Source organism: Malaclemys terrapin, chromosome 7, assembly GCF_027887155.1.
Source record: "Malaclemys terrapin pileata isolate rMalTer1 chromosome 7, rMalTer1.hap1, whole genome shotgun sequence".
Classification (NCBI taxonomy): domain Eukaryota; kingdom Metazoa; phylum Chordata; order Testudines; family Emydidae; genus Malaclemys; species Malaclemys terrapin.
Window position 1 is genome coordinate 58,782,997 of NC_071511.1, and position 26,529 is coordinate 58,809,525.

The following is a 26,529-nucleotide window of genomic DNA, read 5'->3' on the forward strand; positions in this document are numbered from 1 at the left end:
CGGCTGTTCTCAGTGGTGGCAGATGACAGAACAAGGAGCAATGGTCTCAAGTTGCAGTGGGGGAGGTCCAGGTTGGATATCAGGAAAAACTATTTCACTAGGAGGGTGGTGAAACACTGGAATGCGTTACCTAGGGAGGTGGTGGAGTCTCCTTCCTTGGAGGTTTTTAAGGCCCGGCTTGACAGAGCCCTGGCTGGGATGATTTAGCTGGGAATTGGTCCTGCTTTGAGCAGGGGGTTGGACTAGATGACCTCTTGAGGTCCCTTCCAACTCTGATATTCTATGATTCTATGATTCTATGAAGGTTTCCCAAAGTGTGGCAGCCGATGAAGCGGTGGCGGCATTTGTTTTTAGAAAAAGGTCTAACTCCTGCTGGATGGAGTTAACAAATGATGTACCAAACAGCAGAGAGGTATTTCAACTCCATATTTTAGTTGCGGATGCATATCCTGGGGGCCTAAAAGACATATGTTTAGGAGCATGGTCAGATACAATAGTATCAATGTCACAATTAGTCACTGAATCGATCAAGTCTTGTGACACAAAGAAATAGTCCAATCCTGAATATTTTAAATGAGCTGCAGAGAAAAAAAATACTATAGCCTCTGGCCGTAGGATTACCCTATCTCCACATATCTTGTGAAGTTAAATCAGCCATGCATGCATGAAGTACCTAACGAGTATTCCTTTTTACCATTGAATGAATTTTTTTCTTGTAACAGAGTTATTAAAACCTTTTATATTCTAGGAGACATATTTAATTATCAGAGCCAATGTTGTTCAAATATACCAGAGAAAATATAAAGTCGCTTTGTGAAAAAATAAAAAATTGCAAGTTTTCTAGGGCAGCATACAGTTCTTGTGTATCTGAGCAGCAAAGTTAAATCATCCAGAGACAGGGTGTCACTTCCTAGTACATATTCTACAACGGTGAGAAGGAAATTCCAAGCAATCAGAATGTACTGGGAGGGGGACAAAAAAAGGAATTAAATAAATTGGAAAACAAAACAGAAAAGATAGTGGAGAGAGAACTACACATTAGTACCATGCAATCAAAAAGAAGAATCTGTTTAGTTAGGCCAAAAACACACACTTCACACCCAGAGGAGGTGCAACCAGATCAGACGAAACTTGGAGATCCTCACAGCCAAATGTTACAACTACAGCATAGTAATCACCTATGATGAATAGAACCTTGATACATTAGTCCATACAGAAGCACCATCTAAGAAAAAATTATATACATATAATCACTAATCAAATGACAGATTTTATATTGATGCTCCTTTCCCATGAATTAAGGCAATAGGAAACAAATTGATAATAGCCCTTTAAGCCTTCAACCCCAATGAGAGAAAGAAAAAAAGAAAAGGAACTATCATATCAACTAGCACCCACCAACATCTTTAGAGCAGCCATATCAGATCTGAGAGCAGTACATAAATTCCATTTGGCTGGATCATTCCATAGGGATCTCCTCTTGCAAGGGAGGAGCGTGCAGATTTTTGAGGTATTTTTCTGTTTGAAGGGAACTGAATGACACTATCATAGAATCATAGAATATCAGGGTTGGAAGGGACCTCAGGAGGTCATCTAGTCCAACCCCCTGCTCAAAGCAGGACCAACCCCAATTAAATCATCCCAACAAGAGCTTTGTCAAGCCGGGCCTTAAAAACCTCTAAGGATGGAGATTTCACCACCTCCCAAGGTAACACAGTCCAGTGCTTCACCACCCTCCTAGTGAAATCGTTTTTCCTAATATCCAACCTGGACCTCCCCCAATGCAACTTGAGACCATTGCTCCTTGTTCTCTCATCTGCCACCACTAAGAACAGCAGAACTCCATCCTTTTTGGAACTCCCCCCCCTCCTTTCAGGTAGTTGAAGGCTTCTATCAAATCCCCCCTCACTCTTCTTTTCTGCAGACTAAACAAGCCCAGTTCCCTCAGCCTCTCCTCGTAAGTCATATGCCCCAGCCTCCTAATCATTTTCGTTGCCCTCTGCTGGACTCTCTCCTATTTGTTCACATCCTTTCTGTAGTGGGGGGCCCAAAACTGGACGCAGTACTCCAGATGCGGTCTCATCAGTGCCAAATAGAGGGGAATAATCGCCTCCCTTGATCTGCTGGCAATGCTCCTATTAATGCGGCCCAATATGCCATTAGCCTTCTTGGCAACAGGGGCACACTGTTGACTCATATCCAGCTTCTTGTCCACTGTAATCCCCTGGTCCTTTTCTACAGAACTGCCGCTTAGCCAGTTGGTCCCCAGCCTGTAGCAGTGCATGCACCGCCGTATTATTGCCTAGGCCGACAAGGGCTAGGCCTAGGGCGGCAAATTTTCAGGGGCGGAAGCTCCCCTCCGCGCCCTGCCCCCCTGCTCCAGCTCACCTCTGCCTCCTCTGCAAGCTTGCCACGGCGTCCTGTTTCTCTCCCCCGCCAGCTGTTTCGTGGGGCAGGGAGGGAGGGGGGAGGAGGGGGAACGCCACGCGCTGGGGGAAGAGGCAGGGACGGGGGTGGGGATTGGAGGAAGGGATCCAACAGGGGAAGGGAGGGGGCGCAGTTGGGGCGGGGACTTTGGGGAGGGGGTTGGAATGGGGGCGGGAAAGGGGCGGAGTTGGGGCAGGGCCAGGGCGGCAATTATTTCCTGGCCTAGGGGCAGCAAAATTATTAATCCGCCTCTGAGTGCATAGGATTCTTCCGTCCTAAGTGCAGGACTCTGCACTTGTCCTTGTTGAACCGCATCAGATTTCTTTTGGCTCAATCCTCCAATTTGTCTAGGTCACTCTGGATGCTATCCCTACCCTCCAGCATATCTACCTCTCCTCCCAGCTCAGTGTCATCTGCAAACTTGCTGAGGGTGCAATCCATGCCATCATCCAGACCATTAATGAAGATGTTGAACAAAACCGGCGCCAGGATCGACCTCGGGGGCACTCTGCTTGATACCGGCTGCCAACTAGATATCGAGCCGTTGATCACTACCCATTGATCCCGATGATCCAGACAACTTTCTATCCACCTTATAGTCCGTTCATCCAATCCATACTTCTTTAACTTGCTGGCAAGAACACTGTGGAAGACCATATCAAAAGCTTTGCTAAAGTCAAGATATAGCATGTCCACCACTTTCCCCATATCCACAGAGCCAGTTATCTCATCATACCTCTGAACTATCTTCTTGCCATTCTCAATATGAAGCATTGCTGGGTATTTAATAAAATATTTCAAGTCCATCTTTCTGGCCAATTGTTCACTTGGTTAAAAGCAGCCTTCATTGCAAACATGTCATGGGCATAATTTTGAAAGAGTAGTACTCTCATTGCTGATTCTCCTGATAGCAGTTCCTTTTTTCCTCTGGATTTCTGCAATGTAAGTTCCTTAGTAGCAAACTTCGGAAACTTCACAATCGATGTTCTTGGGCAACCTCCTGGAGCTGGCTTAGGGGCAAGGGCCTGTGTGCCTGTTCTATATCAAAACAAAAATCTACTGGCAGATCCAACAACTTAGCGAGCAGTTTAGAGACAAATTCAGAGGGTTTCTCTATTCCCTCAGGGACACCCACAACCCTGATGTTACATCGTCGTGAGTGGATTTCTAGATCAATTAGCTTGGTCTTCACGTTCTTGATATCATCACAGTTCTTCATAACCTGTAATTTGTTCTCTTTCAAATTATCTTCCACTCCAGAAATTCTGGGTTCTGCTTCACTCATCGATCTGGACAGAGCTTGTTGTGCACTCTGAATCTCAGTCGTGATGGCCTGGAGGGTGGAAACTGTAGATTTAATTTGAAGAGTATTTGTGGCCACCGGCTGTAGTACAGCCGTCAGCTGTGCTCCATCAGGCTCACACACCATTTTGTCTGTAGTAGGGAGGGAGGCAGATCTCTTCTATTTTTTTGGTGCTTTCAGATTCGGAGAGGAAGATGCAGAGCTAGAGGGCAGGGTGGGGGGTTCTCTAGTCAGGCACAATATTTCTTGGGGCTGGGTGATGGGGTTTATGGGACAAAGTTTGGGGATTCCCTGTGGGCCACTTTGGAGCTGAAGCAACCTGCATCCACGTTGCTCACGGTGCACTCTGGTGTCCATTTTTCTCTTCTCTTAATACCCATCAGTTTGCTGATATTCCGACACTGAAATGTGGCTGATTGTGGGCAGTGATCTAAACATGGTCTCACAGTGCCATCTAGAGTTCCCACTCTTACCATCTCCCTACCGCATGTCGTCTCTGGACAAAGAGCCCACAATTACACTAGCTTTTTTTACTCTGCAGCTGTATTGGAGACTCAGATCCATTTTCCTATTCCCATCTTTTTTAGTGTAATAGAATCATAAGACTGGAAGGGACCTCGAGAGGTCATCTAGTCCAATCCCCAGCACTCATGGCAGGACTAAGTCATATCTAGACCATCCCTGACAGGTGTTTGTGTAACCTGCTCTTAAAAATCTCCAATTATGGGGATTCCACAACCTCCCTAGGCAATTTATTCCAGTTCTTAACCACTCTGACAGTTAGGAAGATTTTCCTAATGTCCAACCTAAACCTCCCTTGCTGCAATTTAAGCCCATTGCTTTTTGTCCTATCCTCAGATATTAAGAAAAACAGTTTTTCTTCCTCCTCCTTGAAATAACCTTTTATGTACTTGAAAACTGTTATCATGTCCCCCCTCAGTCTTCTCTTTTCCAGACTAAACAAACCCAATTTTTTCAGTCTTCCCTCATAGATCATGTTTTCTAGACCTTTCATCATTTATGTTGCTCTTCTCTGAATTCTCTCCAATTTGTCCACATCTTTCCTGAAAAGTGGCACTCAGAACTGGACACAGTACTCCAGTTGAGCCCTAATCAGTGTGGAGTAGAGCAGAAGGGTTACTTCTTGTGTCTTGCTTGCAACACTCCTGCTAATACATCCCAGAATGATGTTTGCTTTTTTTGCAACAGTGTTACACTGTTGACTCATATTTAGCTTGTGATCCACTATGACCCCCAGATCCCTTTCCGCAGTACTCCTTCCATGGCAGTCATTTCCCATTTTGTTTGTGTGCAGCTTTTTGTTCCTTCCTAAGTGGAGTACTTTGCATTTGTCCTTATTGAATTTCATCCTATTTACTTCAGACCATTTCTCCAGTTTGTCCAGATGATTTTGAATTTTAATCCTATCCTCCAAAGCACGTGCAACCCCTCCCATCTTGGTATTCTCTACAAACTTTATAAGTGTACGCTCAATGCCAGTGGTGGGCAACCTGCGGCCCATCAGAGTAATCCCTGCAGCCCGCCGCTTCCTGCAGCTCCCATTGGCTGGGAATGGTGAACCGCGGCCACTGGGAGCTGTGGGGAGCCATGCCTGCAGACGGTCAACGTCAGCAAAATGTCTTGTGGCCCACAATCAGATTACCCTGATTGGCCGCAGGTTGCCCACCACTGCTCTATGCCATTATCTAAATCATTGATGAAGATATTGAACAGAACCGGACCCAGAACTGATCCCTGCAGGACCCCACTCATTATGTCCTTACAGCATGATTGTGAACCATTGATAACTACTCTCTGGGAATGATTTTCCAACCAGTTTTACACCCATCTTATAGTAGTTCCATCTAGGTTGTATTTCCCTAGTTTGTTTATGAGACGGTCATGTGGGACACTATCAAAAGCTTTACTAAAATCAAGATATACCACATCTACTGCTAACACCATCCCACAAGGCTTGTTCCTCACTGAGTATCTCCAACCACTACCTGTATTTAGATCGTAACTGTCCTCAAATGAAGAGGGAACTGGCCACTTGGGGGTAGAACAGAACCCCCATTTCTGGTGTGGCCCCTCCCCCGAGATATGGCTTAACCTTCGGCCCTCCCTTTTCTCTCCCTCCTGTTTGCTATCACCAATATCTGATGTGGCTTCTCCTCTCTCCTGACGTGGGTTAGCAGCTGGGTCCTATGCTGCTGCCGCTGCCTATTGCCTCCTCTCAAGTGACTTTGCCCTGTGCCAGGGTGGTGTCCCTTGACAAAATCAGCAACCATGCTACCAGCTGGCAAGGCGCGTAATGGCCAGTACATGCGGGACAATAAGGTAAATAGCACGAACTCCACTGATGGAATGACACACCAGGAATAGCAACGAACAGAGGGGGGAATTACTAGGAACAGGAAAATAGGATCTGGGGAGGCCATGGTTCAAGTTAACTGAAAAGTAATAAACATTTATAAATAGTCCCCACCCCCTAGCACTCACAAACTCCTCCAATTCCACCTCCCTCCCTGGCACTTTCCCCAGGCAGGTGGCACGGCTCGGGTGGCACGTCCCAAGATGGAGAGGTGCAGCGCTGTGGCAGTGGCCAGCTTAAACAAAAGTCCCCTTACTACTTCTTCACCGCTGGGTGGGGCAGGGTCCTCTGACTCAGCCAGCCTGCCTGGCCTGGAAACCTCCTGGGGCCTGGCTGGCTCTCAGTAGCCAGAGCCTGGTCAGATCTTTTGCCTCTGGTCCCTGGGCATGCAGAGCTGAAAGCGGCCTGATCCCCGCAGCTAAACTCTTAGAGTGGTGCAAAACTTCCTCCAGGGGGAGGGGGAATAGAGCAGGGGCTCCCTGAGCCACTCTGACTCTCTTCCAGCTTCCAAGCTGACACTCAAGCCTGTTTTCTGTGTCTGTAAAATCAGGTTGTCCCCCGAGCAGCTAAGTGCTTGGGGGCTGTGCAGCCCTGGCTTCTCATTGGTCCAGGGGACCGCTTCAGCAGCTCACCCCATGCAGAAGTCCGCCTATAGTCCCAAGCATGGGTTTCTACCATCTAGTTCCTTCTACCTCCAACCCGATTTTCAAGCATGCTTAGAATGGGGTCAAAGGACGTCAGTAGCCATCTTATTTATAGCAGCATTGCCCATCTCAAGAGATCAAACACCATGAGTCAGGCACCCAAAAACAATGAAACTGGCCCTAAAAATTATGAGGTTTTTTTTAAGTTTATATTGTTTTTTTCTGTCTATTGATAGTTTAATTCCCCCCGTCCCTCCCAGGTGAGTGTGTCTTTCACAATCACTGTTGTTGGGGTGAGGTGTTTTGAACCCCCTCCTTCAGGAGCGCTCACCCCATATCTGCCCTGCCCCTGTCCAGCAATTAATTCTGCCGCCTCAACCCTCAGTCTCTCAGCACAGCCCCCCCTCTCCCCCGCCCCATCTCCCTCAGCCCTGACCTGGTGGGGGCAGGGAGGGAAATGTAGAGAACAAGTTGTGTCATCTTCAAAATTCCATCCCATGGCTACTCCTGGGGTGTTACCACAGCCTACTGCACTTTACAGGTGTGCCGTTATTGACATAAACTGGGACCATATAGATCATTGTTGCAACCAAGGTCCTGTAGTGGCACCCAAATCTTGTATAAAGGGGGTCAAATGGGGTGTCTAAGACAAGGTTATGGTTGGCTGGTTATGATTATGCTGTCTATATGTGTGTATCAGTTTTGTAGTTAAAGTTATGAATATTGGCTCTATACTGTCTGTATGGCAAACTTATGCTATGCTTCTGGGTGACATCCCAGACAAGCTGAGATTAACTCTGCCTTGCCTGCTTGATGGCCCATTAAGGACCATCAGCTATACAATGGACCCATTGAGAGAAGGCAAATAAGGCTTCAGACTCAGCAAAGTATGCAGGAACTGGCCCATGTGACTCCAGACTCCATTTTGCTGTAATTTTCCACAGTAAGAACAAAGAGGTGTTCCTACACCTGGAAAAGACTATATAAGGCTAATGCCTCATCTCCATTTTGTCTTCAATCCTGCTTCTTACCTCTGGAGGGACTTTGCTACAAGCTGAAGCTTTGAACAAAGGACTGAATGACCCATCCCAGTGGGGGATGTATTCCAGAGACTTAATTTGAACCCGCAGTTTATTCTATCACTGCTACAAGCCTGAACCAAGAACTTTGCCATTACTGTATGTAATTGATTCCATTTAACCAATTCTAACTCATCTCTATCTTTTTTCTTTTATCAATAAACTTTTAGATTTTAGATTCTAAAGGATTGGCAACAGCGTTATTTGTGGGTAAGATCTGATTTTGTATATTGACCTGGGTCTGGGGCTTGGTCCTTTGGGATCATGAGACCCTTTTTTCTTTTATTGGGGTATTGGTTTTCATAATCATTTGTCCCCATAACGAGTGGCACTGGTGGTGATACTGGGAAGCTGGGGTGTCTAAGGAAATTGCTTGTGAGACTTGTGATTAGCCAGTCGGGTGAGACCAAAGTCCTCTTAGTCTGGCTGGTTTGGTTTGCCTTAGAGGTGGAAAAACCCCAGCCTTGGGCTGTAACTGCCCTGTTTAAGCAATTTGTCCTGAATTGGCACTCTCCGTTGGGTCCCGCCAGAGCTGCATCGTCACAACAGGCTCAGTCAAACTCCTTGTGAATTGCCCTTCTCTACAATGTGTTGAAGCAAAGCCCTGAATCAGAACTTAAGGTTTATGGATTATGGAGGATTATGTTTGGCTCCAGGCCTGGATCCAAAGTTGGCAGTTCAGGCCCATCTCTACTGAATAGAGGGCACCATGTTGTGATGGTGGCAGTTTGTTTTTAAATTTCTCCCCCCATAAAGGGTTAATTTAATATTCAGAGGGGTTTACTATTTGAAGATGACCTTTAGAGAGTACACGTTTATAACGTTAACCTAATATACGTTTGTGATCCTGCCACCATATTGGATAAGATGCCACAGTGAGATTTTCCTTGGTGTAGCCTGACATTTCTGGCAGGACTTTGTAAGACATTGGAAAGGGAGTCTGGTGGGGGGCTTTCCACTCGATTATAATTCAGGGTGTTTCTGTTATGCGCAATAGTATATGGATAGTCTATGGATAATGCTGTGGTAGTTAAATTAAGCATATTTTTTAATGCTTTGACTCCAATTCTGCTCTCACTTGAAGCTCTGCAGCCCTGTTCAGGGGGGGTGCACAGGAGAAAGAGAAGCCAGAATCCCGCACTAGTTTTGCTCATCATTTGGAAGCATGTCACATAAGAGGAGCTTGGAATGTGTGTTTTGATGGCGAATGGTCATTATCATGATCTAATCTACGTAGAATGACAGGACTTATTAGAACCAGGGGAAAAGCCTTGCAGAGGTTGGGAATAGCAGCTGGACGGCTGCAGCAGATCAACAGAACTTCCTTACTAAGGGTGATAAAGCATCATTTAGACTTGCTTACACCACCAGATGGCACAAAGGAAAATTAAGTTTAGGGCTCAGTGGGAAAGAATCAACATGAGAAACAACATCAGGATGGGTGGAAAAAAAAGTAAGATACAAAAATAAAGGCCCAATTCTGCGGCCTTTATTCTCATCAGCAGTCCTATTGACTTCAATGGGACTACACATGAGGATTATTTAACATAAGAACAGCCATACTGGGTCAGAACAAAGGTCCATCTAGCCCAGTATCCTATCTTCCCACAGTGGCCAATGCCAGGTGGCCAATGCCAGGTGCCCCAAAGAGAATAAACAGAACAGGTAATCAGCATATAATAAATTAAACAGAACAGGTTTGATGGACCTATCCTCCATGAATTTATCTAGTTCTTTTTTCAACCCTGTTAATAGTCTTGGCCTTCACAACATCCTCTGGCAAGGAGTTCCACAGGTTGACTGTGCGTTGTGTGAAGAAATACTTCCTTTCGTTTGTTTTAAACCTGCTGCCTATTAATTTCATTTGTGACCCCTAGTTCTTGTGTTATGAGAGGGAGTAAATAACACTTCCTTATTTACTTTCTCCACACCAGTCATTATTTTATAGACCTCTATTATATCTCCCCTTAGTCTCTTTTCCAAGCTGAAAAATCCCAATCTTATTAATCTCTCCTCATACGGAAGCTCTTCCATACCCCTAATCAGGCCCAAATTCTGACATGAAATAGGTATTGGGTGTGGAAGCAGAGAAAGAACTGACAGGAAGGTGATGCAATGAATGACAGTTCGTTAGCAAGAGTTATGCTAACTGTAACCCTAATAACACGAGATTTGTAGAAGCGAGGAATGTGAGAGGCGAGTGGGAAAGAACTGTGTGAGAAGTTGTTGCGACTTTGTGTAGATAATGTGTAGATAATATGGAATGTAGACTAAGAGTCTACATTAGTGAGCAAAACAAGATATCAGAATGACCCTTGTATAAACAAAATGCAGCTGTTGCTCATTATTGTCTGTAACAAAAGGTATAAATGCTTGCTGTAATTGTTTACCTGTTGAGAGACCTGTTTAGCTCTCCCTCTATGCAATTGATAGAGAGAAAATAAAGCATCTGACTTGCTGTACCCAAACAAAAAGTGAGAACTCTGTTATTCTCCGACATGGGGAAAGGCAGTGGATGCCAATGGGATGGATAAAATAGTCTCCCATGCAATTCTTTTTCAGCCTGTTTCAATTAGAGCATATTTATTTGTAAGACAAGATGAGGTTTGGGGGATAAAAAAATCTGCAGCCTCCTCAGTGTATTGTACAGTAGCTGGCACATGCCAAGCTAAGCTTCCAAAATGCTACACCAGAAATGAACTACCTCACAAATGTACTGAAAACATATCCATTTTTTCTCAAGAATAGAGTCACATCTGAGAACACTGTAGGGTTACTATAGCTGGCTGGGGTGGGGGCCATTATATATTTATTTTTTGGTATTACACTTAATTTTGTTAAATCCCAGTCGGGTTTTTTATCTGACTCTGTTACAACACAGTGAATTAATTTCTGTATTCATGAATCCAGGACCATAGACAACCACATTCATGCACTACTCTAGCACACTGAGGTGGCTTTTCATGGTCTTTATCGAGGCAAAACACAGAGCTGGTATGGCTTTGGTGCATTTGACACAAAACTCGTCACTAGAGTTATATTGATGTCCTTGGGGTCAACGAGAGGCTTCAAGGTAAAATTCTGCAAAATCGTTGTCAGTAACAAAAATAGCTCCATCCGAGCCAGACCCTCTCCCACACAAATCCGCTTTCCTGAAATGAAAAAGGAATATTGAGGAGATGTGGGAGATCTTTCTTTGCAATGTATGTTAAATATTGTTACAATGAAACTAAACCTCAGGATTAAAGTTAGATGCACATTGTGATTCAGGGTAATGACATGGAGAATAATGACCATTTCTCAGAGTTCAGGAAGGTATGAAAGTGTTTGGGGGCTTTAGAAGCCTTTCACAGATTGTTTTAAAGGCTGAGCTCCATATAAGTGGCCTTTTAAAAACCAATATGTGGAGACCGATGAGCAGCTGTGGGGTTTGAGGAATAGTTAATGCAGGTCCTGAGCCAGTTAATATGTTTAAGGTGGAAATGACACAGTGGTTCTTGAGTGGAAGGTGGAATTAACAGATAGCGAGATGCAGGCATGCCGAGTAGCAGAATGGAGGAGAACAGCATGCACGGTTTATTAACAGAGTGTTGGGATTTTCATTGACTGGAGTAAAGTTGAGAAGCTAAGCAGCCCCTGCTGATCTCTCTCCAGGTGACTATGCAGACGGTTTCTGCCCTGTTGCATGTTACTCCCTTCAATTTTCCTTTTGCATGCACATTCAATCACAATTTGTCTACAGTGGCCTGACACAAACAGATAAAGGAAGATGTGAAGTTGCCAGGCAGAGCGGAGAGTAGTGCTTGTTCAATTCATTTAAAAAGGAGACTGGAGACGGACAGATACTTCGCTGTTGTGAGAGGCTCTGCTTCAGGGATGGCCCAAAAGGCTCTGCAGACTACAGTTTGAGAACTCTTTGTATACTCAAGACAAAGCTATGAGAGAATGGTCTAGGATCTGAAATAAACATGGCTTCTTTTACCTGCAGAAAAAGGAATGAAGAAGTCACTCTTCTTAAAGGCACCATTTTCATCCAAGAAATGTCCCGGGTTAAATTGCTCTGACTTTGGAAATTCCCTGCTGTCATGTAGGACCGATTGCAGGGCGGGAAATATAGTGGTGCCCTGAATTAGCAAACACAGATAAAGAGAGTTAAAGTGGACACTGTCCAAAGCAGAGAAGACTCCAGAATTCACTGAGCTGGGCAGTAGGACATGTTTTTCTTTCCTTCATTTTCCTGCATCCCCAAGAACCAGAAATATTAAAATTCCATGAGAAAAGGTAACCCCACCAAATGGGAGCCCACCTTCAACAAGGAGATCCTGGAATCTCATGAGAAAGGCTCCTCGCATTATATTGCCAGCCTGGTTTCTACATCAAAGAGGTTTGGAAAAGTCTGGCTTAGATCCAGAAGTGTTAGGTGCGTCTCTCAGCTGCTATTTGGAAGCATTTGACATTCCCTTGTCTTTATAATTTAGTCATCGCACCAATGGTTTCCCCATCACTATTTATAAAAAATAAAATATAATAAATAATAAAAATAATAATAAAGCTACAAAGACCTATACAACTCACAGTGTAACTCAGTTAGCAACCTAGGAAATGGTCACTGCAAGTTGTGGTTAACACATATTAACACATAAGCAGGACTAAATCTTGGTGGAGAGATGGAACCAGTTCAGAAACTGACCTCCCAAAAGAGGTTCCAAAAAAGAGGGAAAGCTTTGCATGGCCTGCTTGGTATCTATTCTATATCTAAAAGTTTGAACCTGGCTCTAAGTCTTTCTTCTGTAAGGAGAGCTGAGCCTGCAGAATGCAGGGTTCAGTTCTTCTTGCCAATAACAACTGGAATGTTGTTGGTAACTGTGAAAAACACCTGTCGTGCTAAAATCAGGGCAAACATTTCTATTGTGAATAACTCAAAACTGTATAGTGGAAAAGGCAGAAGATCGGGCCATTTCACAGAAACGTTGAGAACTAACCTTGGGGATAATATAGTGTCTGAAATGTGTGTCTCTGGTCACTGCATGTGGGACACCCATCGGGACAATGTTAGCGGTTCTCTGCACCTCATGTATCACAGCATCTGTGTAGGGCATCTGGCTTCGGTCCGCCATGCAGGGGCTTCGGCTTCGGCCAACCACACGGTCAATCTCTTCATGAACTTTCTCTGTCATCAAATGAACGAGGTTAACAATAAAGCTAAAGAACAGCATTCCCATAATTTTGCCCCCATTCTGTCACATAGTCAGAAATACACACGTCTCACCAGATACATGTTGGGAATATAACATGTTATAACAATATAACAGTTAGTTTTGGGTTACAGAAACTATTGTACATGGTATCTAGGAAAAAATGCCTATAATGTAATTATTAGAGCAGTGATATGGCTCATGCCTGGTTATGTTATAAAAGAGAGCACAGTGTGATGTTATCGCCAGAGCATATAACTAACTGCTACACAAGAGACTGAGGCCTAAAATTTCCCCCCACCAAAGTCAATCATCCACATGAGCATGGAGGAAGCCTATGAGGTGGGAATTAGCACTGGATATTAGCTGGGTGTTGATAAATCTCTAACACTTGTCTTTATTTGAGGGGAGGATGTGGCACTCTGTATCTGTATGAAGTTAGGAGATTTTGCTCTATGGTTGTTACTGAAATATGTTGTATGCTTGAGAGTCGTCCACTGTCAGTTCTCCAGCGACAACAAAGGGGGGGATCCACTCCCAGGATGGTGTTAAATTACCATTAATCAGCGGGGAACTTTTAAACAAGGGATTTACAGTGCTGTAAGAGAGCTGCACAAGCATCACACAATGGGGGGATTGCTCGACTCTATGACTCAGCAAAGCCCACCAGGCCATATCTTGGCTAGTGTTTTCCAGGCGCACAGACTGCGGATATAAAATAGGGGACAGTGGCATCGTGCTTTTGCCTTTCTCCTCCCCCACCTACACTGGAAGCAACAAGAATGCTGGGAAGACCAAGCCTTGAACTGAGGAGACTGGTCCCAGGCTTAAAGGGGAAGCCTGTGTATTAAGGATTGTAACCTAGGGGCAACATCCAGTGGGGTGAGAAAAATGGCTTGATCCAAACACTGCACAGTCTATAAGGTTCAGGATTTAGACTGTGTGCTTACCTTTTATTTTCTTTGGTAACTCTCTGACCTTTTGCACCTACCACTTATAATCACTTAAAATCTATCTTGCTGTAGGTAATAAACCTCTTTTATATTTTACCTAAAACAGTGTGTTTAGGTTGAAGTGCTTGGGAAATCTCAGCTCAGTTTACAAAGGCTAGTGCATGTCCTCTTCACATCGAGGAAGGGGTGGACTGGGTAATGAACTTACACTGGTGAGGCTTCTGACCACGGCAAGATGGTACATCTCTGGGGTGCAAGGCTGGGGGCTTGGGAGATTTGTTGGTGCCTTTCTCTGTGTGATTCGTGAATGGCTCAGGGAGCATTCATGCAATTTATCTGGGTGTGGGGCTCCACATGGTGTTGTACTCAGTGATAACAGCTCACAAAGGGGTTTGCTGCTTGTCACTAGCAAAGCATTATGAAAGACAGCCCAGGCTGGAAAGTTAAGGGGGGGAATAATGGTACCCAAGTTCCAGGTTGTACCACAGAGATCCTGTCACAGAGGGGGCCATCTGACAGCCCTGGAATACGAAGGCTCCTGTTACCCATAGAGCAGGCACCTTCTTGTCAGTGGCAGCACAGATTTCTCCTGCACAAACACATACACTTTCCCCCAGCCCAGGAGCCTTAACTTGGATTGGGAGGTGAGAAAGGAATCCAGTCACAATGGCTTAATCAGGCTGAGGACCCTATCCTGAGACCGCCCATGAGGAGGTTGAGTAATGCCAGTTGTGATGGTGCTTTTCAAATGTGGACACCTGTCTAAGCAAATTGAACTGAAACACCCACCCCCAAACACTTCTCAGTTTCACATAAACCAGCGAACAGCTTGCACACAGTAGTAATGTGCGTTACTTCCAGAACAAGCCAGATTTGATATGGTGACTTAAGGGGCAGGGGTCTGCATCCATTAGAGACCCCCTGAGCCATGTAATCCCCTCATCTCTCTAACACTTAAAGTTGTGTGTGTCTTTGTGGTACCTTCTATTTCTGGGTATTTCAGAAGAATCAGGAGTCCATGTCTCAGGGTGGTGCTGGATGTCCCTGTTCCAGCAAAGAATAAATCCAATGTGCATCTTACCAAGTTATCAGTTAAATTCCGACTGGCCGTTCTGTTGTTCCTGCAGAGAGACTTGTTATAGGTGTTTGATCATTGACGGTAAGAGTGTGCAATCTATTAATGCAGGCCCAAAGTCTTTCATCTCCTACCAGCTCTGTGACCCACCTGGCATCTTTATAAAAATCCTCATAAAAATGAGCCACAGCCCTGGAGATTGCAGCAGCACTGCGGGGGCGTTTTGGGTCATAGCTGTGGAAACATATGGTCTTTTCTATTAGAGGAGAATTGGAGCATTACTTTTACCTGGTTACAAGTATCAGGGGGTAGCCGTGTTAGTCTGTATCTACAAAAACAACAAGGAGTCTGGTGGCACCTTAAAGACTAACAGATTTATTTGGGCATAAGCTTTCGTGGGTAAAAACCTCACTTCTTCAGATGCATGGAGTGAAAGTTACAGATGCAGGCATTATATAATGACACATGAAGAAAAGGGAGTTACCTCGCAAGTGGAGAACCAGTGTTGACAGGGCCAGTTCAATCAGGGTGGATGTAGTCCACTCCCAATAATAGGTGAGGACGTGTCAATACCAGGAGAGGCAAAGCTGCTTCTGTAATGAGCCAGCCACTCCCAGTCCCTATTCAAGCCCAGATTAATGGTATTAAATTTGCAAATGAATTTTAGTTCTGCTGTTTCACCTACTAGCTTTTGTATGTTACCATTCCTGATGTCCGATTTGCGTCCACTTCTTCTTTTACGTAGGGACTGTCTGGTTTGGCCAATGTACATGGCAGAGGGGCATTGCTGGCACATATAACATTAGTAGATGTGCAGGTGAATGAGCCCTTGATGGTGTGGCTGATGTGGTTCGGTCCACTGAGGTTGTCGCCAGAGTAGATATGGGGACAGAGTAGGCAATGAGGTTTGCTACAGGGATTGGTTACTGGGTTGGTGTTTCTGTGGTGCGGTGTGTAGTTGCTGGTATTTGCTTCAGGTCCAGTGTTTGTCTGTAAGTGAGTACTGGCCTGCCTCCCAAGGTCTGTGAGAGTGAGGGATAGTTTTCCAGGATAGGGTGTAGATCGTTCATAATGCACTGGAGAGGTTTTAGCTGGGGGCTGTACGTGATGGCAGGTGGTGTTCTGTTATTTTCCTTGTTGGGCCTGTCCTGTAGTAGGTGATTTCTGGGTACCCATCTTGCTTTGTCAATCTGTTTCCTCACTTCCCCAGGTGGGTATTGTAGTTTTAAGAATGCTTGATAAAGATCTTGTAGGTGTTGGTCTCTGTCTGAGGGGTTGGAGCAAATTCGGTTGTATCTTAGGGCTGGGCTGTAGACAATGGATTGTGTGATGTGTCCTGGATGGAAGCTGGAGGCATGTAGGTAAGTATAGCGGTCAGTAGGTTTCCGGTATAGGGTGGTGTTTATGTGACCATCACTTATTAGCACTGTAGTGTCCAGGAAGTGGATCTCTTGTATGGACTGGTCCAGGCTGAGGTTGACGGTGGGGTGGAAATTGTTGAAATCCAGATGGAATTCTTCCTCCTTTCTGTGGGTCCATATGATGAAGATGTCATCTATGTAGCACAAGTAGAGGAGGGGCACTAGGGGACGAGAGCTGAGGAAGCGTTCTAAGTCAGCCATAAAAATGTTGGCATACTGTGGGGCCATGCGGGTACCCATAGCAGTGCCACTGACCTGAAGGTATAAATTGTCCCCAAATCTGAAGTGGTTGTGGGTGAGGACAAAGTCACAAAGCTCCGCCACCTGGCATGCTGTGGCCTCATCAGGGATACTGTTCCTGACAGCTTGTAGTCCATCCTCATGTGGAATGTTGGTGTAGAGAGCATCTACATCCATGGTGGCCACGATGGTGTTTTCAGGAAGAACACCAATGCATTGTAGTTTCCTCAGGAAGTCGGTGGTGTCTCGAAGATAGCTGGGAGTGCTGGTAGCGTGGGGTCTGAGGAGAGAGTCCAAATAGCCAGATAATCCTGCTGTAAGAGTGCCAATGCCTGAGATGATGGGGCATCCAGGGTTTCCAGGTTTATGGATCTTGGGTAGCAGATAGAATACCCCTGGTCGGGGCTCTGGGGGTGTGTCCGTATAGATTTGTTCCCGTACTGTAGCCATGAGTTTCTTGAGCAGATGGTGTAGTTTCTTTTGGTATTCCTCAGAGGGATCAGAGGATAGTGGCCTGTAGAATGTGGTCTTGGAGAGTTGCCTGGCTGCCTCCTGTTCATAATCCGACCTGTTCATTATGACTACAGCGCCTCCTTTGTCAGCCTCTTTGATGATAATGTCAGAGTTGTTTCTGAGGCTGTGGATGGCATTGCGTTCTGTACGGCTGAGGTTATGGGACAAGTGATGTTGTTTGTCCACAATTTCAGCCTGTGCACATCTGCGGAAGCACTCTATGTAGAGGTCCAGTCTGTCATTTCGACCATCAAGAGGAGTCCATGCAAAGTTCTTCTTCTTGTAGTGTTGGTAGGAGGGTTCCTGTGGGTCAGTGCACTGTTCAGTGGTGTGTTGAAAATATTGCTTGAGTCAGAGATGATGAAAATAGGCTTCCAGATCACCATAGAACTGGATCATATTCATGGGGATGGTGGGGCAGAAACTTCAGAAACACACTTCAAAGAGAAACAGCAGAACTTCAAAATTCATTTGCAAATTTAACACCATTAATCTGGGCTTGAATAGGGACGGGGAGTGACTGGCTCATTACAGAAGCAGCTTTGCCTCTCCTGGTATTGACACATCCTCACCTATTATTGGAAGTGGACTACATCCACCCTGATTGACTTGGCCTTGTCAACACTGGTTCTCCACTTGCAAGTAACTCCCTGCTCTCCCTGTGTCAGTATATAATGCCTGCATCTGTAACTTTCACTCCATGCATCTGAAGAAGTGAGGTTTTTACCCACGAAAGCTTATGCCCAAATAAATCTGTTAGTCTTTAAGGTGCCACCGGACTCCTTGTCATTTTTACCTGGTTAATTTTCATCTGTATTTTTAACTGTTGTTGATTCCCTTTGCTTTGATATTTTGTTTGCATGGGCAGCACGAAGGCCCTTGAAAACTTTGAACCAGAAAGGAAACCAAATGTCGCTAACCAATTTTTAGCCTTCGAGCCAGAAGGATTGAGTCTGATGCTCCAAAGGAAGTGAGATCCCCACTGAAAATGCAGATGCCGGGCTACCTGCTGACCGAGGGGTGCAGTGGTAGAACACCTAATAGGCTGTTGCTGTAAAATATTGCAGGAGGTTAGCAGGAGGGGTTTCCAAAGAAGCTGGTAATAGGTTAGGTCTGTGGGTGGGGGCATAGGAAGCCATTAGAAACTGCTTTCTTCTGCTAATCCCACTGATGCTAATGCATACCAGTAAAAGTGCCTCTGTCCACCTTGTAAATAGAACCCTTTCAATGGCTAACCTCCAACAGAGCCAACCTATACATTGCCAAGTGCTGTTGATACCTGCTTTGGGTCCTCTGTCCTTTTAAGACATATCTACACTGCAATTAAAAACCCACTGCTGGCCTGGGTCAGCTGACTTGGGCTCGTGGGCATCAGGTGGAGGGGCTATAATATTGCAGTGTAGACATATGGGCTTGGGCTGCAGCCCAGGCTCTGACGCCCAGGAAGAGGGAAGAATCCCAGAACCTGGGCTGCAGTCCAAGCTCCAACATCTACACTGCAATTTTATAGCCCTTCAGCCTGAGTGTTGCAAGCCCAAGTCAGCTGACCAGGGCCAGCCCTGGCTGTGTTGTCGGTCTTTCATTGCAGTGTGGACATACCCTTACATTTGTCTTACTCACTGGTGTAGTCCCACTGGCATCACCGGCACTACTCGCACAAATGAGGTGAGCAGGGCTTGGCTTTTAGAATGTAAATCCCAGGGGCAGGGACCCAATCTAAATTTGGGTCTTGTACAGAGTGATAAATACCCATGATAGGTATAACCCACTCCACAGCAAAAGGGAAGGGCTGCTGCCCTCACTTACCTGTTCCATTTTGATGAGGAAAGCATCGATGAAGTCTCGAGGGCAGCTAAGATCCAGAGACTCTTTGTGCATCTTCACTCTCTCCCTAACAAACCTTGTAAACGCCTCCGAATTTTTAACTAACACCTGGTGAGGCCCAGGTATATAATCCATGAGAGTTGGGAAAAAATTGTACAGCTAGAACGATGGAAGGAAAAGCACATCTTGGTTTATCTGGACACAACAAATAATCAATTGACTCAATTGGCCCAATTGACTCAGTTACAGCAGCACGATACAATACTTCTGTGGCACGTTCCTGTGCAAATGGATTCTAAAGAACTTCTTCAGCTTCACTAATTCATTCTACTTGATACACACATATTCCTCACGTAAACTGCAGTGACACTCAGTTCTATTCGCTACAATAATCTCCATTATTTCAAACATAAAACCATCCCCAGTATTCACATGCTTTTCTTGAAAAAAATCACACTCAAGTTCCCAAACCTAACTTGGACTACAGATTTTCATAGGCAGTAATAAAACATTATAGACTTTACAAGTAAAAGATATCTTAGTCCTCCTCAGGTTGGAGTCAAGGGGCCAAATTCTCTGCTGCTGTACCTCCATTGATTTCGTCTGAGTTCGACTGTTGTGCATTTGGTGAGGTTTTCAACAATGGGATGTGTGAGTGGCTTTGCACTGGAAATGAAAAGGAGTTTGCTTTGCGGGTGAGCAATGTGACCACATTCAGGTATCCCATTGTGAATATACTAAGGCATGTGAATTGCAATGGTTTGGATGCTAATGTTTTAATTGGCAATTTCCTTGATTTTTACCAATAGTTTTGAAAGGGAATGTCCTTGAGCAAATGTAATTCTGAGCAAATGAAGTGTTTTGTGTGGGAATTTAAATAATCCTCAGAAACAAGTTTGAGGCTGCGATTGGTAATAGCTGCAGCCTAGTGAGGAGAATAGGAACATTAAGGGAATCTGAAATAACAATTTTTTAAGGAGAATGAATAATAAAAGAAAGAAATCTTTGTCCCTTCCTCCATTATAAAGGAGAAGAGTGGGAAAAAACACTGAACACACCTGTCCCAGGAGAGAACGAAGGAGTTCATTGTTTTCCTCTGTGAGTTTAATTAATGTCAGAAACTTCTGATCGTCATAGTCAAACCGGTCCCCAAAGACAATGGAGCAGATGATGTTGGACACAGCATGGGTGAGAGGGATGGTGGGGTCAAAGGGTCGCTCTGCAATAAAACCAAACCAGGGTCCAGTTTTGAATTCAGTACTTTCACCTACAGCATCACATCCTTTGATGTTATTGGGAAGTTCTGGATGTCCTGGCCCCAGGCCAAGAGTGCAGTCCCTAATATTCATTGGGGAGGGTGAGTTATGGTGTCACAGTTCCAGAGTAAGCTGGCCTTTAGACCCCTTTCAGTCCCTCTCGAGAGCCCCCCTCAGGTGACAGGCCTGAGTTCCTGCCCCTCTCTGAATGGGAGGAACCCCTCAGTCCAACCACCCTTGGACTGGATATCTGGGCGGCAGACTCACTACTTCCCAACTATGGTAGCATGACAGGCTGCTCTGTGCTGGGCACCCGTGAGCCCTTTCCCTCCAGGGACCTGTGACCAGAGGGGGATCAAAGTGACTCAAAAACAGCTTCTCCAAAACAAAGCGTTATTTATCCTCCCAAAGGTATGCAGAACACAGAGCAAAAACTAGAAACAATAAAGGCTTCTACACACATTCCTTTTACCTAAACAATCTTTCCTTGCAAGCTTTGGTAAGTTCCATTCAGCCCAGTTACCTCCATCTCACTCAGCCCCCTTCCTGCTTGGGTGAAAATCCTTAAGGTTTTAGTATCCCTGTTGGATGCTAGTTTCTGTCTCGAAAGAGAATACTTGCCAAATAACTGAAGCGACGCTGGGCGTGTTCTCAAATTAACAGCTTCTCCATTATTACCCTTGGCATTCTCTCTGACCGTACTTATCTTTGCTATTAGTTCATTTCCTCTTGGTGTCCCCCTTTCAGCCTCCTTTCATTTATTTCAGTACAGGATAATATCACACAGATAAACTGAGGTGCACATGAAAAATAACACAGCTATTTCCCTCGTTCTCCACATAGGGCTTCCCCAATGCTATCTCTGTACATTTATATTAAATAATTATCCCCATTTTGCTGGGAATCAGTTTTCACTCTGTCTCCTTTGCTGCTCTCTGCCTGACACACTCTGATCTAACCAGAGTCCATGAGTCCCTCTCTGAGTGACACCTGCCTGTGTGCCATAGGCTCTGTACACAGGCCTGACAGACAGTATCCCTTTCAGAACAAGATCCTGCATTCAGAGGATTCTACCTGAGCCATTGCTTGTAGCATCATCACAAACTCCTGAAATGCAGCGGGACCTATACAATATTCAAAGGAATTGTCTACAAGACTTCACCCCTCTGACTTGAGACCACATTGCACAGGGAGTACATCCAGAAGCAGCATTTTCTCCATGCAGTGTGTTCTCGCCTCACAGCAGACTCCTGCTCATGTCTCTCACCCAGGCAAATTTGTTTTAGGTCATTATCTACAGGAGCAGCTGCCCTTGGCTCAGGATACACAAGTGGCAATAGCAGTAAAGTGGCTCTCTTGTGTCTGTATCATGGGTGGGGAAGGTTCTCTGTGCATTCTCCTCTCATACACACAATTCACCCAGATGGACAGTCAACTTCATTTTAGCCCTTAATGTTGCACTGTATATTGCAAGAGGAAGGATGGTCTTGTGGTTAAAGCAGTGTCCTGGGTCTCAGGAAATCTGGAGACAATTCCCAGCTCTGCCACAAACTTCCAGGTGTGACCTCGAGCAAGTCACTTAATCTCTCTCTGTCTCAGTTCCCCGTCTCTAAAAGAGAGAAAATAATTCTTCCTTTCTCTTTTTCATATATATTTATTATGTATGTTGCTTGGGGCAGGGACTGTCTCCAACTGTTTGTTAGCACAACCCATGTGCAAAGGAGCCCCAGTCTTGGCTGGGTCCTCTAGAAACTAATAGAACACAAACAAACAAACAAATAAATAAATAAATAAATAATAATCATCACTTAGAAAGCACTGTAAATTTACACCGTGATTTACTCGGGAGGCCATCCCCATGCAATGTAGGTGCCAGACTTGTATCAGACATCTAGCAGAGAAGAAAATCAGAATAAGAAAGCTGGGCCTGGATGTCTTATTCGCCCAACACACTGAAGATAAACTAACCCACTCTAACATGGTTCACTGTGTTAGCTTCTGCCTACTCTGGACAAACATTTTCCATTTGCCCATTGGCCACAGATCAGAGGGTAGAAAACATGGGAAATAACAGCCAGGAAAGGTCATCTCAGGAACTTTTCTCACATATTTTTCCTTCAAATTAACAGAGGCTGTTATACGTGCAGCTAATGGCTTGAGCTATAAGGTATTTGAACCAAAGTTAGTATCACAAAATAAAGGAAGACAGGAGTCTTTAGCTGACTCCTCAATTCCTGACATACGTGCAGCAAATCCCCACCGTGTGTGTTTCTGAGCCTTTCCACCAGAAAACGGGCTTCCTCCTCGATTCTTTCCTCAACACTTTTCTTCCCCATCCCAAAGTTTCTGAGGGTGGTGAGGGCAAATCGGCGAAGCTGCTTCCACCGCTCCCCATTGCTGAAAATAATGCCTGGAAGAGGGAGGAGAACAGGAATGAAAGGGGTGGGGGAACATTGGTCATTGAAAGGTTCAGCGTGAACGTAAATATTATTGTATGTGTGTTCTACTGGAGACACTACATTACATTGATATATGTATGTAACTCAAAATCCCACACATTAATCTCATTGCTGTTTATAGGAATTATGAACCAGGCCAGCTCCATAGTTTTTGCCGCCCCAAGCAAAAAAAAATAATAATAATAATTAAAAAAAAAAAGCTGCAATCGGGAATTTTAATGCCGCCGCTACATTCTTCGGCAGCAATTCGGCGGTAGGTTCTTCCCTCTGACACGGACTGAGGGACCCGCCGTCGAAGAGCCGGACATGCTGCCCCCGTCCAGGAGCCGACCCAAGCACCTGCTTGCTGGGCTGGTGCCTGGAGCTGGCCCTGTTATATAATTCCACTGGTTGCCATGCCCAATGGCTGTATTTTGTTCTCTAACACAGTGTAAACTGTCACAGTAATTAGAGCAAAGTACATATACTGGTACCATGTAAAGATAAGAAATACACTGGGACATAAATAGGTGGCTAAAGTTAGTATCCTTCAAAGAACAGGACTAAATGAGACAAGAGCTGACTTCTCTATCGTGTTCTCCACATACATAGAACATCAGCGCTACATGCTGAAGTTGTTAGAAATGTACCTGCTCCTTTGATAAGCTTGTCAGCCAGTGCCAGTTTTCCTCTTCCACTGAACTCGTCCCCTTGATCAATCAGAGCTTCCTTCACAGCCTCCTGTCCATACAACACCACAACCCGCAGTGAGCCCAAGTATATTGTGAAAACTGGGCCGTACTTCGTACTGAGCTGTAAAAGATTAACACAAAGGACCAATACGTTTTTACTAAATCCATTTAAGAATAAGAATGAGAGTGGATCAAATTACAAATTGATGAACGAGTTCTCCTGCCACTAAGCGGGGGAGGGATAGCTCAGTGGTTTGCGCATTGGCCTGCTAAACCCAGGGTTGTGAGTTCAATCCTTGAAGGGGCCACTTAGGGATCTGGGGCAAAAATCAGTACTTGGTCCTGCTAGTGAAGGCAGGGGGCTGGACTCGACTCAATGACCTTTCAGGGTCCCTTCCAATTCTATGAGAGAGGTATATCTCCATATATTAAGGGTTACACCCAAAACGGGATATAGGCACCTATATCCAAAATGTTGATCCTCAAAACCCCTAGCTTACCCTCTAGGCCAGCGGTTCTCAAAGTTATTTGATCATGCCCCCCTTCTTCGTGGCTGTAGTCATTTATGGCTACTCCCACCCCACAAGTACATATACTGCCCCCCAGCTCTGAAGGCAGAGCAGAGCAGCAGAAGCTGCTGGCTCAGTGCCCAGCTCTGAAGGCAGAACTGCACCAGCAGCAGCTCGGAAGTAAGGGTGGCAATGTGAAGGGATATTGGTCAATAAGACTTAGTGCCACATTGGCACCCTTACTTCTGTGCTGCTGCTGCCACCCCAGAGCTAACAGCCAGAACCTCACCGCTTCCTGGTAAGGGATTGGGGGGGTGGGCAGGAAGGAGTGCCCAAACCATGGTGGCAGAGCTCTGGCTGTCCCCTGTATCCCCAGCTCCAGGATAGTGAAGGGTCCATTGGCACGAGCCCAGCCACTCAAGACTGACAGCCAGCCAGAGCTCTTTAAAAAATAAAAAAAAATTTAAAAAAAGCACACAGTTTACGCCTCCCTTGACCCATTCCCACATCTCTCTTGTGAGGTCCGCCACATACAGTAACTCCTCACTTATCGTTGTAATTATGTTCCTAAAAAATGCAACTTTAAGTGAAACAATGTTAAACGAATCCAATTTTCCCCAAAAATGTAATGTAAATACAGGGGGTTAGGTTCCAAGGACATTTTGGGGGGGCATACAAAAGGCATTATATACTGTACTGTACTGTGGTTGGGAAGCGCCTCAGATTACCCCACACAGGCACAGCCCACTGCAGGCAAAGATGCTAGGAAGCACCTTTGCAGCAGCAGCTTCCCCGGAGAAGAACAGGCGCCAGATTTGCCAGGGGATGCTCCAAGCCCACCTCTTCCTTTCCCCACTCCACTCCAGGCCCACCTCTTCCCAGCCCCACTCCTCTCCTCTCCAGAGCAGCTGCATCCCTGTTCTTCCCCCCCTCACCCTCCCGCCCCGCGTTTGGCGGCGCTTAGAACTTTCTGAGAGGGAGGGGGAGGAGTGAAGAAGCAGCGCTTCCCTGCTCCTCTCCCTCCCTCCCAGAAAGTCCTAAGAGGAACTTGTGCAGTGCTCCCTTGTAAAGTCACTGCTCTTCCACAGAATCTTACAAGCAGTGGACAGAGCAGGCAGCCAAACGACATTATAAGGGAGCATTGCACAACTTTAAATGAGCATGTTCCCTAATTGAGCAGCAACATAACTTTGAAACAATGTTAAGCAGGAGGATGTTAAGTGAGGAGTTACTGTAGTTTGAGAACCGCAACTTAGTGGGAATGGTACTCACCTAGGATATGGGAGAGCCTGGTTTAACTCCCCCCAATACCTGATGTAAAGAAGGGATCTGAAACTGGGTCTCTCCTCTCTTTGGAGAGTGCCCTAAACCACCTGCTGTAGGTCATTCTGGAGCAGGGCTCTCTCAGTCTTTCCCATTGAAGCCATTCCATTGCGTATCAATAACTGAATAGTCATTGGAAAAGGAACTTGGGTCTCCCACATTCTGGGTGAGCGACCTAACCACTAGGATACAGAGTTAGTCTCACTCTCTCTGTAGCCCAATGGCTATGTTAACTTGACAGAATACAGCTACAGTCTAGGCCTTACCCTTGTCCTGTGAAGAAGGCAAGTATCATTAGATCAATTTTACAAGTGGGAAACACACAAAGAACTTCAGTGGTTTCCCCAGACACATACGTGGAATCAATTGCAGAGCAGGGACCAGAACGCAAGGCTGCTGTCTGTAATTTTTCCCTGCTTAACCCACCAGACCACACTCCCCACTGCAGGATAACCTGTACAGGCTACAGCACAACTGAGAGGGCGTATTCTGGTTTACCTGTGAATAAGACACATTATTTAAAAAATAACACATTGCCAGGAACAGGTTGTATCTAGCATTCAAGATTAAATATTTCTGTGGAAAAAATATTCAGCCTTAAAAGTGAGGAGTTGAGCCACTGTGCAAACCCCAGAAATTTCAGAGTTCTCTTTCCCCAGGCTCTGCTTAACGCCCACCTGAGCCAAAGCCCTGGATAAGGAGAAAGCCCCCTTACCTCATGTATAGACTGGGGCAAGTTCCTCACATTCAGCTGCAGCATGTTCCCTATGATGGGAAAAGCAACAGGGCCAGGCGGCAGCTTCCCGCTTCCAGACATCTTTCTCCATGCAGAAAAGAAAAGAAGGCAAGAGACACAAACCGCCAGGAAAACAGTTGTTGCTCCCAGACGTTCCATTGCAGAGTGCAGCAATTATTCTGGGTTCTGGCAGGGGGTTACTTTGTGCTTCAGAACCCACCTTTTATATATTGTACGGTGCAAAAGTACAATGGCAAGTGCAAGCAATTGGCCAACTGCAGCTCTCAATTCTTCTGGGTCAACAACACTAAATACGGTCTAAAAAAGGTTACCGGATAACTCCCTTGAATCTTTGTTTGCATATCGTCGGTGTTTGCCCCTTGTGTACACACTGACAGAGCACAAAAATTAATCATAAAGTGAATCCTTCTAAGGCTGCCCAAGCTTCCATGAAATCACTGTCCTGTGACGGTTGTACCAGTCCCTGAATGGCTTGGTGCCAGCTGGAACACTATATACATACAGTG

The 26,529-nt window shown here is 45.3% G+C and overlaps 1 pseudogene; it reads right to left on the minus strand.

Moving 5' to 3' along the window:
- Positions 1-10,389: 10,389 nt before the first annotated feature.
- LOC128840328 (cytochrome P450 2H2-like) lies at positions 10,390-26,264 on the minus strand (annotated as a pseudogene).
- Between the last annotated feature and the right edge of the window lie 265 nt (positions 26,265-26,529).